The sequence below is a fragment of the Leptidea sinapis genome, chromosome 12 (genome assembly GCF_905404315.1).
Source record: "Leptidea sinapis chromosome 12, ilLepSina1.1, whole genome shotgun sequence".
Lineage (NCBI taxonomy): Eukaryota > Metazoa > Arthropoda > Insecta > Lepidoptera > Pieridae > Leptidea > Leptidea sinapis.
This window is the reverse complement of record NC_066276.1, coordinates 2,507,279-2,523,083: the sequence shown is the minus strand read 5'-3', so window position 1 is coordinate 2,523,083 and position 15,805 is coordinate 2,507,279. Positions and strand designations below refer to the sequence as shown.

At 35.0% G+C, this 15,805-nt stretch overlaps 2 long non-coding RNA genes across 2 annotated transcripts; both read right to left on the bottom strand.

Annotated features, from left to right (window-relative positions):
* Nucleotides 1-4,266: 4,266 nt before the first annotated feature.
* On the bottom strand, nt 4,267-5,726 carry LOC126967288 (uncharacterized). The gene is made up of 2 exons (XR_007729964.1): nt 5,582-5,726; nt 4,267-4,524 (listed from the first exon to the last, which is right to left on the bottom strand). It is a non-coding gene; the product is annotated as an uncharacterized LOC126967288 (long non-coding RNA).
* Nucleotides 5,727-14,246: 8,520 nt separating this feature from the next.
* Nucleotides 14,247-15,603, bottom strand: LOC126967292 (uncharacterized). The gene is made up of 2 exons (XR_007729965.1): nt 15,465-15,603; nt 14,247-14,580 (listed from the first exon to the last, which is right to left on the bottom strand). It is a non-coding gene; the product is annotated as an uncharacterized LOC126967292 (long non-coding RNA).
* Between the last annotated feature and the right edge of the window lie 202 nt (nt 15,604-15,805).

Sequence of the window (15,805 nt, the reverse complement as noted above, 5' to 3'; positions counted from 1 at the left end):
AAACGGTCTAACTCTAAAAATTTCGCATACCTCTATTGGGTCCGTAGTAACAGTGCCGTTTTCAGAGGTTAGGTTTGGAGGAGCACAACTATTAACAGTTTTGTTATTAGAAAGGGTATTGATTAATTTCCACATTTTTTTCGGGTTATTTGTGAATTTTGAGAATTCTCCGTAATAATATTTTTCTTTTGTCTTCCTTATTATTTGTGCTAGGTTGTCTCTTTTTGTTTTAAAATCTTTTTCTAGTTGACTATTGTTAGGGTGTTGTTTTAGTCTACACCATAATTGATTTCTTTCATTAATTCCTGCTAATATCTGTCTGTTGATCCATTCATTTTGTGGCTGATTAAGTGTTTTGTATTTGTATATTTTATTTTCGGAGATCATCTTTTTGTACTCATCAAATAGTGTGTAATCAGGAGTATTGACTTCTAAAATTGTCAATTCAACCGTTTTATACAATTTCGCAAAATCTATAGACTCGTATTGAACTATTTGTTTCTTTGGTGGTCGTATTATTTTTAGTTCTGTAAAGATATTCTTATGGCCTGATAAGGATGACTCAATGATAGCTGAATGAAAATTGTCTTACTTTAGATTTGTAGAAATGTGGTCTATGATTGTTCTAGTGGTTTCAGTCTCACGTGTACAGTATTTTGGATCAATTTTGTTAATCAGTTTATAGCCGGATTCCATAAGCATGATACTGTAACGTCTAGTTGTACTGTCAGAGCTTAACAAGTCGATGTTTGTGTCTCCAAAGATGATAGTTCTCTTTTGTTTAAGAAGTTGTTCCTGATAGTCACAAAGAAAGTCATTAAAATTTGTGTGTCCAGGCTTATACACAACCCCAACTGTGAGTGCATATTTGTGGAGATATATGGATAGGTAGTTATTTCCACCGACATATAATGATGTAGTTATGTCGTGTTTTAAGTTGTTATGCACATATATGGATACACCGCCTCCGATGATATCTGGTCTGATATTATAGTAATGAGTATAGTTTTGAATTCGAAATTGTTGTACTTGTGTATCCAACCTTATCCAGGTTTCAGTTAGTAGGACTATGTGTATACATTTTTTAAAGGAATGTAGGATACAGAGGAGTTCGTCAAATTTACCTGGACTACATATGCTTCTTACGTTGGCGTAGAAAAAGTTAAGACTTGATTTACAGGTAAGTACATTTTGGTATGTGTCAACTACTTGATATGTCATTGTGTCTTCACTGTTTGAGTTTGCATTGCGGGTATTGAGTTTGGTTGTCATATTTAGTTTTTTGAATCATTGATTTCAATAATTTTTGGTAAACCCTTGACATACTTTATTGTGATGTTGTTTTCCCCATTAGCTTTACGCTGCGCTAGTTCAGTTTTCAAATCTTTCAAGTATTTTTGTTGCGCTGGTGTTTGATCTGAGTAGATTTTTATGTTCTTACTTAATTTACCTTTATTATGAAGTAGCAGTTTCGCGGTATGGGAAGATTCGAAGCAAACTTTGATGCTACGGTCTTTTTTTGCATTATACTTCCCAAGTCGAAATATTCTGATAGGTTTTGGGCAGTCCTCTAATAGGCTATTTGTGATATTGGTTACCTCCTTCATATCACATAAGCGGCCCTCCTTAGTGTTCGTAGAGTTACATTCCGATATACCCATCAAGATAATATTTTTTTCCCTAGAATAACGGTCCTGTAATTCATGAAGAAAGTTTTCATTGCAGATGATGGTACTCGCAATCGTGTTGTTTTTCATTCCCATAATATCAGATTCAATTGTGTGAATTTTACTATAGGTTGTAGTCGCTTTGTTAGTTAGATCAGATATTTGCTTCTTCATTGATATCTGTTCCTTTTTTAGGGAGTCAGTTGCTGCTTTAATATCATTCAACCGAGTTTTCATTTCAGAGATGTTTTCTTGAATTGACTTCATTGTATTTTCTTGGTTTTCCATGAATTTTTGTAACATTGCTGTTATGTCTCTGTGGATATCTTGAAGCTCTTTTGCACAATTACAACTTACATCTGGCTGCTTTCGTTTTTTGTGTGTAACTTGAGACTCCATTGAAAACTCACTTGCTTTGGATAAGTTCGTTAAAGAACTACTTTGGCCCGGTGGTGATCGCCTGACGCTCATGATTTGTACCACATAACAGAATAATTGTCGGTATTGTGTATGAGTCAAATGAGGGTAGTTTCGAGTTACTTTGTTTTGTTCGGACAAAAATATAGCCAGTCGATATCTATTGGTATAATAATCTAGATGTATTATAATTGTGTTTGTATCGGTTTTGTGTTATTATATTTCGTTGACAATGTTAAACAATGTACATTTTCATTCAAACACTAAAAGTGAATGTGATAAACAGTGTAGTTGTTTATAGCAATTGTTACCTTTTTGAAGATATTTGTGTTTCACAATAATTCACGATATTTTTACTAATCGTAAGTATTTTGAGCAGTCACCATTTATTATAAATTTTCACCGGTTCGTACAGTTATTTAACTCACATGTATAGGTGTTTGTCCCGAGAATCTAATTTTAAATGATATTTTTATGCCGAGCACAAACCGCTGTTACGCGTTCCGGTAGTGTCTTCTTGACATGACTTATCGCGTATATTGGGACAGCTTCAGATTATTGACAGATAATTACTGACAGTAGAAGGTAGTAATTTAGCTCTATCTGTAGATAGTTTATTGGGAACGGCCGTAAAGGGTGACAGCAATGTATCCGTAAGTATTAAACTAAGGGTAGAGAGGTTACTGAAAACGGCCGTTAGTGGCGTACAAATTCTGACATTGAAATTGCGTTGCCTCATAGACGGAATAGTAGAAAATATTTACATTTTGCATTATGGTTACATTCTTTACTGAGATTAGGCATTGTGACACGTTCACGCATAATGATATTATATACCATATTAATAAGTTATATATAAGTTATAATTATAATCATTAATAAGTTATATGCAGTTATAAAAAAAAATGCGTCGCCGCAGTTATACTCTTATTTAAAAAAACATATTATATTATGTATAGAGCCAAAAAGTCATTTTGCCGTAGTTACAAAACTTATTTAAACCCCCATTACTTGTGTCTATAACTGCTGAGAAATATTTGTTTTTATGGAAAAGGAGGACAAACCAGCGTAAGGATCTCCAGGTGCTAAGTAATCATTGCCACCCACATTCTCTTGCTATACCAGAGGATTCACAGGAGCGTTGCCAGCCTTTAAGGAAGGTGTGCGCCTCCCGGGAACACCGCACAAGGAAGCTCATTCCAGAGCTTTGCACTACGTGGAAGAAAGTTCCTTGAAAACCGCCACATATCCACAGGTTGTGGGGATGATATCCTAGTTTGTGGTGTGTCGTGCGAAGGTGGGTTTCAGCGGTAGAAATCAGGAGAAACAGCTCTTCGAAACACTCCCTGTTATAAATGCGGTAGAAGACACACAATGAAGCGATGTCTCTATGCAACGCCATGTGATCCAGCCGTTCACAGAGCACTCCCCGACAATTTGAGCTACATATGTGGCCGGACCTGCGCTTTGTAGAGCGCTAGAATGTGGGCCGAATTGAAGTATTGCCGTGCTCTATTTATGACGTCCAGTTTCTTCGAAGCCAATTTCGCTTTGCCCTGCGACCGCGGAATTGGAAATCGCTCGATATTTTGTGACCCACTATTCCGATATTAAGCGAGGCTGAAAGGGAAGTGTGTTTTTTTATGAAAATAAGGGACGAGACGAACAACACTTTCAGCTGATGGTAATTGATGCGCCCTGCCCATTATAATGCAGGGCCGCTCAGGATTCTTGAAAAACCCCAAAAATTCTGAACGCCCCTACAACAGACATAAGATGTTAGGTCTCATTTGCCCAGTAATTTCACTAGCTACGGCGCACTTCAGACTAAAACACAGTAATGCTTACACATTACTGCTTCTCTGCAGAAATAGGCGCCGTTGTTGCAATCATAATCTAACCGGCATCCTGTACAAGGAAGCCTGCCACTGGTAAAGTTGTTGTGTTATCGAAAAGCGGAGAAAACATGCATTTAGGAAGAAAACAGAAATTACAAAGATTTGAACATATTATGTGTACCTGCTTGTTTTACATGAGAAGAAGCCTGCCATGAGTTTCTTACGCAGGCCTGAGGTATATACCGCAGACTTCAAAAGTTCTATTTCGGACAAAAATATTTAAATTATTTGTGTATTGGCTGCTGATTGCTAATGGTTCCGGAAGTATAAAGAAAGATATAAAATATTTTCAAAAACTTTATTTGCTAAAACTTCATAATGCGGCGAAAAATATATTTATTACATTAGTAGCAAGGCAGGTTGCGTGATGGCTGATTCTATTGTCCATTTTTTTTTAAATAAGAAGCTGGTTCTGGAACCATTGGTCCATCATCTTTTGCCATCGATTTCATTTTCATCCCAAAGGATGCAGGTGTTGCAACGGCTTCTGGGTCTATATCATTGGTCGTACCCATATCACTATCCCTTCTAGCTTGTAAGCTCTGAAACCCAAAAAAAAATTAGGATTGTATTTTAAAATTATAAATGAAGTTAAAATAAATATGTCATTGTAAAGTTCACGTTTTACAATAACATTAAGGATTCACATCTGATTCGCCTTACTGGGTAAGTAGCCCGGTTCATTACATCATGTTCAGAAGATCAAGACCCTTTATATAAGAATAACAATAGCCGAAAATAAAAATCTATAATAATACATACAAAGAGATTTTATCCGTATCATTAATGTTACTTCAACCAATATCTGGCTGACTCAAGATAAAATGCCAAGAATATTCTGCACGACGCGATGTAATACTTAAAATTATTCACATTGTAAAAGCCCGGTTTCCACCGAAGCGGAGAGGACAGGAGACGAGAGGAGATTAGCCGCGAAGCTGACAGGTTATTTCCACCGAAGCAGAGAGGAGATGTGAGCTGTGTTTATAGTAATGCTTTCGGGCGTGAGAAGCGTGGGAAGAAGGCAACGGGAAAAAGGGAGCAGGCCGCCCGGCCGCACGCCTACACGCATCTTGATCGCTCGACGCGGCACAAAATCAAAGAAAAATGGGACATCTCCTCTCCTCTCCGCTTGATCAATTTTCTTCGAAGCTAAGCGGAGAAGAGATGCGGAAATAACTAAATCTGATTGGTTATCAAACCGCATCTCCTCTCCTCTCCGTTTTGGTGGAAACCGGGACTTACCGGAGTCCTTTACATACTATTCCTACAATAAAATCCTTTAAAAGGGTCTAGTCACATGCACAAATAATATTACGAATATGAAATTATTAAAAACGAAAGAATCTATACTGTGGATGATTTAATACGTCAGCGAAATAATTTACAATAAAATAAATTTAATACGACAGGGTTTTTTTAAATTTACATCTGCTCACATATTGATTAAAATCAAACTTAGAATCATCGAACTTAAAGTCGCTATGACCGTTCTATAATGGTTAAGATCACATTTTGTCAATGATACCATTGTAAAATATTATCTTGGCGATTAATTAATTATAAACAAAATTATTTTAAAAATATAATTCAACTTACACTTTCCACAAACATTGTAATGAGTAAAGCAATACAAAAATATTTCATCATTTTGTATGTTGCGAATTGAATTGTATATGTATATTTAACTGGAAGTTCAGAAATGTAATGCTAGTTAGTATTGAGAAGTCGACTTTTATGCTGTTTTGTGTTAATTTTTTTATTATTTATTTAAAACAAATTCCTCATTTCTAGCAATTTCCGTTCAATTAATGAAATCGTAAGTCCGATTTACACGAGTAGAGTTTAAAATTCTATGGTGCTTGTTTATTGTTGTATGTATGCATTTATGTATGATATTACAAAACTTTAACAATAATAATGTATGATATATTATATTATGGTTACTACTTTAACTTTATTATTCAAACAAAACAAATCTTATAACTATATTTACATTACTACGATATATGTTAGTCTCAGTGAGTCATACATCTTTGTGCCGTTTGGTGTTGAGACATTTGGCCCGTGGGGCCCAGAGGCGCGGAGAATGTTCAAAATACTATCTTCGCGCCTCAATAAGGCTACTGGAAACCCAAGCACTGGCAGCTATTTCGGTCAACGGATCAGCCTTGCTATCCAACGCGGTAATACTGCCAGTATTCTTGGTACGCTTTCACGTAATGATAGTTTAAATTTTATGTAGTCGTAGTATTGTAAATATAGTTATAATGTATAATTGAATATAATATCCTTATAATTATTACGAAAAAAAATTTTTTTTTCGATGTCAATACGTGAATGGACTCTAGAAAAGCTGAAATAAAAAAAGTTTTTTATTATTTTTTTATTTTAATTAAATATTATTATTTGGCCCTCGTAAACTATAAAATCCATTTTACAAATTACTGTGCGTACGGACACGCACGGACTGGACTTTTAAACAACGGACTTTTCATCATTGGTGGCAGAAAAGGACGATACTGTGGTACTTGGATATTTGGTCCTTCTTAAATGATACATAATCCTTTAATTCTTTTTCTTCCTTATATATTTACACACATGCGTTTTTTATTATTTGTGTTATAAGTAGTCATTATTTATTTTTATTAACATTTTTTTGTTAATCTATTTTTTTTATAATAATTATTTTAGTGCCACAGTTAATTATATTTTGCTTTTAAAAATATGTCAGTTAGCTCCAAACTTCACACAATGGGGTCACTGAAAATCAGTGTTGTGCTCATAATGTATGGACACAACTATAACTGAGTGGACTCCAGTTTTGGAAGACCACTGCCACATTAAGTTTTGCTTTTGTTTCATTTGTATTAAGTAAGTTAAGTATTAGATTAAGCATATATTTTATTGTCATATAAATTTTTGTGTGAATGTGTCAGTTTTTCTTCCAAAATAAATTCATTTTCATTTCATAATATGATATATATAATAATAGTGTCGTACTGTGTAAGAAAGTCCTAAAAATCCTTTTGTTTCTAATTTAACTATCACTGTGGAGAAATGTGTAATTTAAATTAAAACATTAGCATTTTATTAATTTCCGCTCTTGGTACTTATTCCGTCATCCTGATTGAAAAATAAGTCAAACATTGAAGTTACAAAACACGTCATAGGTACTAATTATTAAAGTTTTGAAGAACGTTCTTCAGAAACTATAGACGCAAGTAAGTAACGATAAACTATTGATATCGGCACGCAGTTATGAGATAATGAATTAATAAAATTGCTTTATTAATTTAAATGAAATTTGTGTACCTATGAAAGTCAATTTTGATGCCATCGGATTAAGTGACCAAGAGGCCTTGTTTTGAGATTAACACGCCAGAAACTCGGCAATTTTTATCCACATTTTACAGTTCTCCACGGACTAGTAAAAAAATAAGGACTCCGTGTCATTTTACATAACAATGTAGCACCAAAACAAGCCGATTAACGTGTAAATACATAGCCCACGCACACACTTACACTATCACAGGCCGGTAGGCGGCCATTATGAGAATTGTCATCGTCTGTGACAGATCAGTTTGCGTCTCAGTAAAATATTTTAAAAATGCCGTCGTGCGTTGTCAAAAAGTGTAAAAACTTTGCAAGTATTTTTGGCCATATATGATTATTTATGGGAGAAAAAAATGGTGTAACTAGTATCCCCCGTAACCGCATACACACTAGCATAACGTTGCTTCACTTTGCTAATATCTCGGCGCGGAGTCCATCTTTTGTTACTCGTCCTTGAGTTTTATCATATATATTCTTTACCATGAACCTTAATTGGATGTAACGGAAATTCAGTTTCACGATTTGGGAGTTTATTATATACTTGTTTATATTGTGAATGAATAAGTGACCAGTTTTATGAAGTCTGAAAGTTGGAACAGCAATTGTCTCCATCTCTTGTTTATTATAAATATAGTGGTAATCACTAACACTAACACAATGATGTCCTATATATGTTTATTGTATACAGTTATTATATTATATTATTATTATCTTACAGATAGAGATAAATTACTACCTTCTACTCATTAATTAGCTGTCAATAATCTGAAGCTGTCTCAATATACTCGATAAGTCATTCTTATCGCCTGTTAAGGTTTGTAATCGAATACAGTTTGATATTGTTCATAGATATCGCCCTAAGCCATCAAGGACGCATTATTTAAGTTTATTACAGAACTGTGCCATTACTTATATATATTGGGACGCGTGAATTGCAATTTCCATACAAACTTTTATCGCTGGTAAGCTATAGCTTATATACGTATACGTCATCCTATTGACAGACAGCGTGTACGAATAAGGTGAGTTACCGTCGATAAGTTTATTGGGACAGAAAAGTCAACGAACTTGGGAACGGCCGTAAGTATATCTCTCAGAAAGTCACGAGGTCTTCATTTTAGAGTTGAGACGTACTAGGCAAAATGCAATACTAGGTATGACGGTGACTGTGACTCAAAAGTAACAGCGACAAATACCTGTTACAAAATACTAGCTGTTATTTTAATATTATCTGTGATAATATACTAGCAACGCCATCTATACGTATTACATAGAACTTTCTCTTGTGGTAACTTCGAATTTCAAAAGTTCTGTTAAGGTAAATCTGTATAGACCTATTAATTATTCTTATAGTTTTGATGTAATAAAAATAAACTATATAATTTCGTATTCATTATGTTTTAACACTACCTATGCTTAAACAGTAATCCTTACCTAGAACACAATAAAAATGTGCCCTTATCATCATAAAGATATATTATTCAGTAGGTACTATCAAATTACCAATATAGGTTTTTTCTATCGAAGAGGAGAGCCGTATTTTCCTGCTCGTAGGCATAATATAACTGTGAATAAATACGATTACGAAAAATGATATCAGAGACAGGGTCTTCCATTTGAAATTTACTTCAATATTTTAATTAGGTACCTACCTATCTAATCTTAACAATAGTATGTTAAATAAATGTACGAAAGTGATGTATCTATTATTTACAAATGTGTCTAAAAGAAAAATATTCAGTAAGCAATAAAAGTAAACAGGGTTTTTCTTATCCCATATATTTTAAAAGAATAGTTGAACCATAACTATTTTATTACCTATTGAATTAAAAATAATATAACAGACCTACAAATCACACAATTATAGCTGTATCAAAATACTGTTAAAAAAATACCTACTAAATACTCCTAATTATTTGTTCAATAACAGGTATTACTCAAATATCAGTTGCTACTAAAATACTAGCTGTTATTAAATACTTGTTCAGTAACAGTTGTTACTAAAATACTAGTTGTTATCAAATACTTGTTCAGTAACAGGTGTTACTCAAATAACAGTCGTTACTAAAATACTAGGTGTTATAAAATACTAGTTGTTACAAAATACTAGTTGTTACAAAATCCTAATACTTGTCACTGTTATTTTTGATATCCTGTCACAGTGACAACCGGTGATAATTTAATTCCTGTTACAAATACCTGTGACGATAAATACGTCTCACCCCTACTTCATTTATATACATATAGCGCATATGACTCTCTTTTGAAATACGAAAATGTCCTGAATATCAACTGTTGGGTTATTGTCACTCCTTCCAAGTCCTTCAAAACATATCTCTGAAGCATGGCCCGTGCTCGATGTGAACGCGCATTGTCATGCATTAACTTAAAATCGGAGCCAAAGGTTTGTGCAAATGGATGGCCCCAGACCTTATGTCTAAGTATATCCTGAACGTAATTTTCAGCGTTCATGTTTCCATTTACAAAATCGAGCTCACTTCGCCTGTTCTTCATAATACCCGCCCATACCATAACTTTTGAGCCGCTGTATGGATGTACTTCCTAAATGAACCTGAGCCTTTCAGTATTTCTGGGCCGACAGCACGCTCGCACCCTTCTTGTATCAGGCCTTAACCGAAATCGCGACTCATCGGAAAACATAATTTTATCCCATTGTTCCTGGGTCCATGTGTTGCGTTCTCTACACCATTTATTTTGACGAGCGCGATTCCCGGGACGTATCGGTGGGCACCTAATTGGGCGTCGAGCTCGTAGGCCGTACTCATTCTGTCAAATTCGCACAGTTTGGGGACTTACATCAACACCACTTGAATTTTGTAGCCTCAAACTTATCTCTCGAGCGGTTAACATCGGCTGGCTTCTTGCAGTCATTTGTATGCACCTACCGGTCTTGCCGAGTGGTTGTACTCCTTTTACGGCCTGAATGCTGTTCCGCGGGTTCCCTTGTATTATTGTATCTCTGCCAACGACGACAAATATCACTTCTATGAATTCCAAAATGCCTGATACGTGAGATTGATTACTTCCCGCTTGCAACATCCCTACAGCTCTTTGCATTTCATTTGCCGACAAATGACGTCGCTCCACGACGTAAAGAATATCTAACAATTCAATTGTGTCGCTAACTTTATTTAAATGGTTGGTAAAATTATAAGATCAAGACTAAACGTGGCAATAAAAACGCACTTAAATTCAAACAAATTCCGTTTAATTTCATTTTATGAAAAAAACAAAACATAATCGATTTTTTTTTACAACCAGCCAGTATGTCATCAATAATAAAAGTTTACATACTTATGCACTTTGAGTGAATAAAGACTTAGAAATTAATTAATATAAATGTAATATCATGCATGTTGCTTAGACTTTTTTGATGTGTGTAGAAGGGTAATAGGGGAAGCCAGTAAATAACAGACGGACAGAATAGAGTGGGTATCCAGCCCTTTCTTGAACTGGATTGTTCAAATATTTTCGTATAAAATAACATAGAAATTATCTTTCCATTTGATTATCCATTGGAAAAAAAGTAAAACAATGAGAATAAAAATTATTTGTTTATTGTCGCGTAGCAACGTTTCGACGCACATGACGAGAGTTGTCAAACTTCAAGGCATTAATAATTTCGACAGCTCCGTCAGAAATACTCGTAGCTTAGCGGAAAAGTGTTTACTTCAGACGCTCTAGACCCAGTTTCGATACATCTACCAGTGTATGGAATTTTTTAGGTTTTGTAAGTTTAATGGAAATTTCTACTAAGTTCAGGATCAAATCGAACAGAGATTAAAGGATAAAGGAAAAGAAGAAGTAGTGAAACGTGGAAAGTGATCCAGGAGAAGAAGATGCAAGAGAACTAGTGTTCGGTGTGGTGTGATTTGTTGAAGGTACCACCGCCGACAACAGGAACAGTGGCAGACCGGCGAAGTGCATTTTCAGTAAAATGAACGCAAATAACGACTCGTTCCTATATGCGGAGTATTTGATTTCCAATCCCTGATCCAATTTTGTGTCAATATATTTTAACAGTGAATTTTCTTCTAAGACATTGACTACCCTTCCTGTGAGCTATGCGATTATGCTGGAGTATGTTACACATCTTTGCCCATGCTTGCCTGTCGGGTTGCGACTTCCCCGCTACTGCTTGCGTCTGTTTTACTGTGTGGCTTGCCCTTGGGGCAGCGTGGGCCTATACTTGTTGAGGTGGGAAAGCTTTGATTTTCCTGCTGACACTCCAGTACCAGTACAGCTGTGAGGAGCGGAGAGCCAGCTAAACTCTTTTCTCCTCTTCTTACTACCATCAAGCAGTAGACCTGCTCCTATTTCTCTTACAATCTGCAACCGCACGATTTGCGAAAATTTTCTTGCCGCTCACGATGAACGAGAAGTGATTAGTAATAGGAACTAAAAACGAGTGAGCGAGCAGCTAAAAACAAGTTTAGCTTTTTGTTAGTTACGCTGGACAACAGTACAGCAACAACAGTGAGACAACAAGATTATCCCTCGTACTACAAAGCTGTGGAATGAGCTTCCTTGTGCGGAGTTTCCGAGACGATACGACATGGGTACCTTCAAAAAAAGCGCGTACACCTTCCATAAAGGCCGGCAACGCTCTTGTGATTCCTCTGGTGTTGCAAGAGAATGTGGGTGGCGGTGATCACTTAACACCAGGTGACCCGTACGCTCGTTTGTCCTCCTTTTCCATAAAATAAATACAAGATTATTTGCAGATCACAATAAACTAATATTATGACAGTACAAGTATGCTTTAAGTCAACTTAAATTGCAAAAATGTTTAAGTTTTTTACCTACCTACTACATTATAATACCATTAATTTTTAAAAACTTTTTCATAGTTTTTTTGTCGAGTATAAATAAAATGGCCGCTTTAGACTACCAAGCTCTAGATATACTACTAGAGTGATCTATGACACCTTCATTGATAGCTCTTGGCGCTGCGACAATATTATGTTTGAAAGTAATTAAATACGCAAATAAAATTAGAACGACTATGTGTTCTATGTCGCTGAGTTCATTTACTAGTTTCAATAAAGACGACGCATTAGGTATTCAGGTAGAGGCACATGTTTTCTCGATAAATATCGTTTTCTTGGAGACAATTTACATCAGATACCAAATGGTATCATATTATTTTCGGGCAAAACCCGATTTTAGGAAAAACTATCCGTTCCTCACCCAAATCATAATATTTCGTATCATAAAGTTCCTTAAGGCGATAGGATAAACCAGTACAGACTAGGTTAAATGTTTCTTCGATCATTTCGTCATATTTACTACTTTAAAGTTTTTTTTTATGAAAGTAAGGGACGAGGCGAGCATGACGTTCAGCTGATAATAATTGATTCACCCTGCCTATTACAATCTTCAGGATTCTTGAAAAACCCAAAAATTGTGAGCGGCACTACAAATGCGCTTGTCACCTTGAAACATAAGATGTTACGTCTCATTTGCCCAGTAATTTCTTTAGCTACGGCGCCCTTCAGACCGAAACACAATAAATATTTAAATATTACTGCTACACGGCAGAAATAGGCGCCGTTGTGGTACCCATAATCTAACCGGCATTCTGTATAAAGGAGCCTCCCACTGGTAAACTTGTAGCGCGTGCACAAAGAACGTGCACAATTGTTTTCTTAATTTTGCAATTCTAACCGCCTTACAAATAAAATTGGCATAAAGTCATAACTAAGCATAAACAAAGAATATGTAAAATGTTTACTATTAGACATTTTGCTGACGAATGGTTTATTCGGATTTATAACGTTTCCCGCGTTTACTTGCAAGGCAGCTTGTCATTCGGAAAACTTCAGAATTATCATTGTATTGACAGTGTTGTCAACGATATTGTAAACATTTTGCATATTGTTTGTTTATCATCAGTTATATTTTTATACCCAGTTTATTTGTAAGGCCGTATATGTTTATAGGTCGGGGAAAAATCTTTTCGCATATAGTATATAAAAACTTGTAATAAAATCTCTTATTCTGTATTATTTACACAATATGCAGAGCCTACTGTCACTTCCTAAACTATTGGTTAATATTTATTGACGTGATTAAATTTCTGATTTCAGTAAACATCCTTTCGTGTTGTGTACAATGATAGGTCGTACACAACAAAGATCGAATAGACTGTAACGCTGAAGGAAGTACTTAGTCCCAACACGGACTAGTAAAAAAAATAAGGACTCCGTGGCACCTTACATAACATTGTTGCACCAAAACAAGCCGATTAACGTGTAAATACATAGCCCCACGCACATACTTACACTACTACAGGCCGATACGCGGCCATTATGAGACTTGTCATCGTCTGTGACAACTGACAGATCAGTTTGCGTCTCAATAAAATATTTTAAAAATGCCGTCGTGCGTTGTGAAAAAGTGTAAAAACGATACTAAATAAGTATTTGTGGCCATATATCATTATTTAAAGGAGAAAAAATTGTGTAACTAGTATCCCCCGTAACCGCACACACACTGCGGTGCTTCACTTGCATTTAATATCACGGCGCGGAGTCCTTCTTTTTTTACTCGTCCGTGAGTCCCAAATGTCTATTGGTTTGTTATTCGAGCGAAGGGCTAGCTGAATTGTTTCCCAAAGAGAGTCGTTAAATCGTTCGACTTAGCCATATTCTCTTGACTGATATTGCATTGTCCTGATATAAGCGATCCCTCTTAAGCTCTAAAATTTTGATTTCACTAGACACAAAAGAGGCCCCAAGATCTGAGTGGAGGTAATATAAAGTCTGAGACGTATATTTCCGAATGAGAGGTATAATCTAACATTTAATAAGTGAGTTTAAATGTTGTTTTTTGAATAAAATATATGAATTTGATTAAAAGTTATCTATGCAAATTGGACTGCAAATGGTTCAGGAATCAAACGAGATTCAAGATTTTCAAACTATTTATTTGCCGAAGCTTTATATAGTGGCGAAAAATACATAAATTACATTAAGTAGTGCAATAGAAGCAGCGCAATGGCTATTCCTATAGTCCATATTTCCTGCCTCTCTTGCCTGAATTTGGAACTTCATCTTTCATTTGGCTCGGTAACCTTTATCCATTTGTTCTGGTGGTATATCTTCTTGTTTCATATCTGAACCTTTATCCATTTGTTCTGGTGGTATATCTTCTTGTTTCATATCTGAAGCTTTATCCATTTGTTCTGGTGGTATATCTTCTTGTTTCATATCTGAACTTTCCCACTCTTGTTGTAAACTCTAAAAAGCAAAAAACTGGTGAGCAGTATATAGGATACTATTTTTTACTTACGAAGTAAAAATAAATACTTTAAATTAAATATTCACGTCTAGTTAACATTATCAGTTAAGTGAAAATACTCTTGCTGTATATAAGAAAAAGATAAAAAATACGGGTCGCACTCCGGAAGTGCCGGCAGAAGTGAAAACTTGAACATTATTAACCTTGTGCATTTTTAAATATTTTGGAATGGTTCGTCCCATATTTTAATTATAACTGAAATCACCATGGCAACCATTGTGTATTGGGATCCGATGAACTGGGTTCAAACAAAAATATTGCATACGCGAAAGGGATAGCAAATATTGTAATGTATCTCGCTTACTCTCAATACATTGGTGTTGAAAGTAAGCGAGATAATTTATGTGTTTCTGTCATATTATTATTGTTATTTTAGTGATGCATCTATTGTTGATCTTCTATCGCCGCTACCATATTCATGTTCTCCTGGTGTCTATGTAGTACCTAATACTTCGTGCGAATGACGTCAGAATAAATTAAGGTATACTCGCGTCATACATAAGACAATCTCTTCTTCAACTTTGATTGCCTGGTACCAATTCTTATTTATCTAGACGCGTTCGCGGTCTGCAATATGTACATATGCATATTAAATGCACACACTATAGCTGCGTCTCGTAACGGTGTCGCGAGTCCAGAGATTTTATCTCATCTATAATATATATGCGTACCGCACTAAAAGAAGTTATCACTTCAAAAATAAAACTTTTGTATTGTAAAATATTTGAAACAAATAAAGAAAGATTTTGCCATTCTAAAATAAAGTATCTTAGCGATTTATTAAAAAAATGCAAACCTTTATTAAGAATAGAATTCAACTTACATTTTCCACAACCATTGTAATGAGAAATGCAATGAAAATATATTTAATCATTTTGTATTTTGCGAATGGTTTTTATATCTGACGATTAACTGGAAGTTCACAAATATAATGCTTGAATGTTTTGAGAATCCGCCTTTTATACTATTTTGTGGTTATTTTTTGAATTATTTTGAACTAATTTTCTCAATTCTAGATATTTAATTGTAATTATATTATTAATTGAATTGTAAGTCCCACTTACACGAGTAGATTTCACATAATATTTTCTATATTTCTTGTGTATTGGTTTTTATTAATATTAAAATTTTTGTTTATATATGTTTTTGTTTGTAATAAGTAAA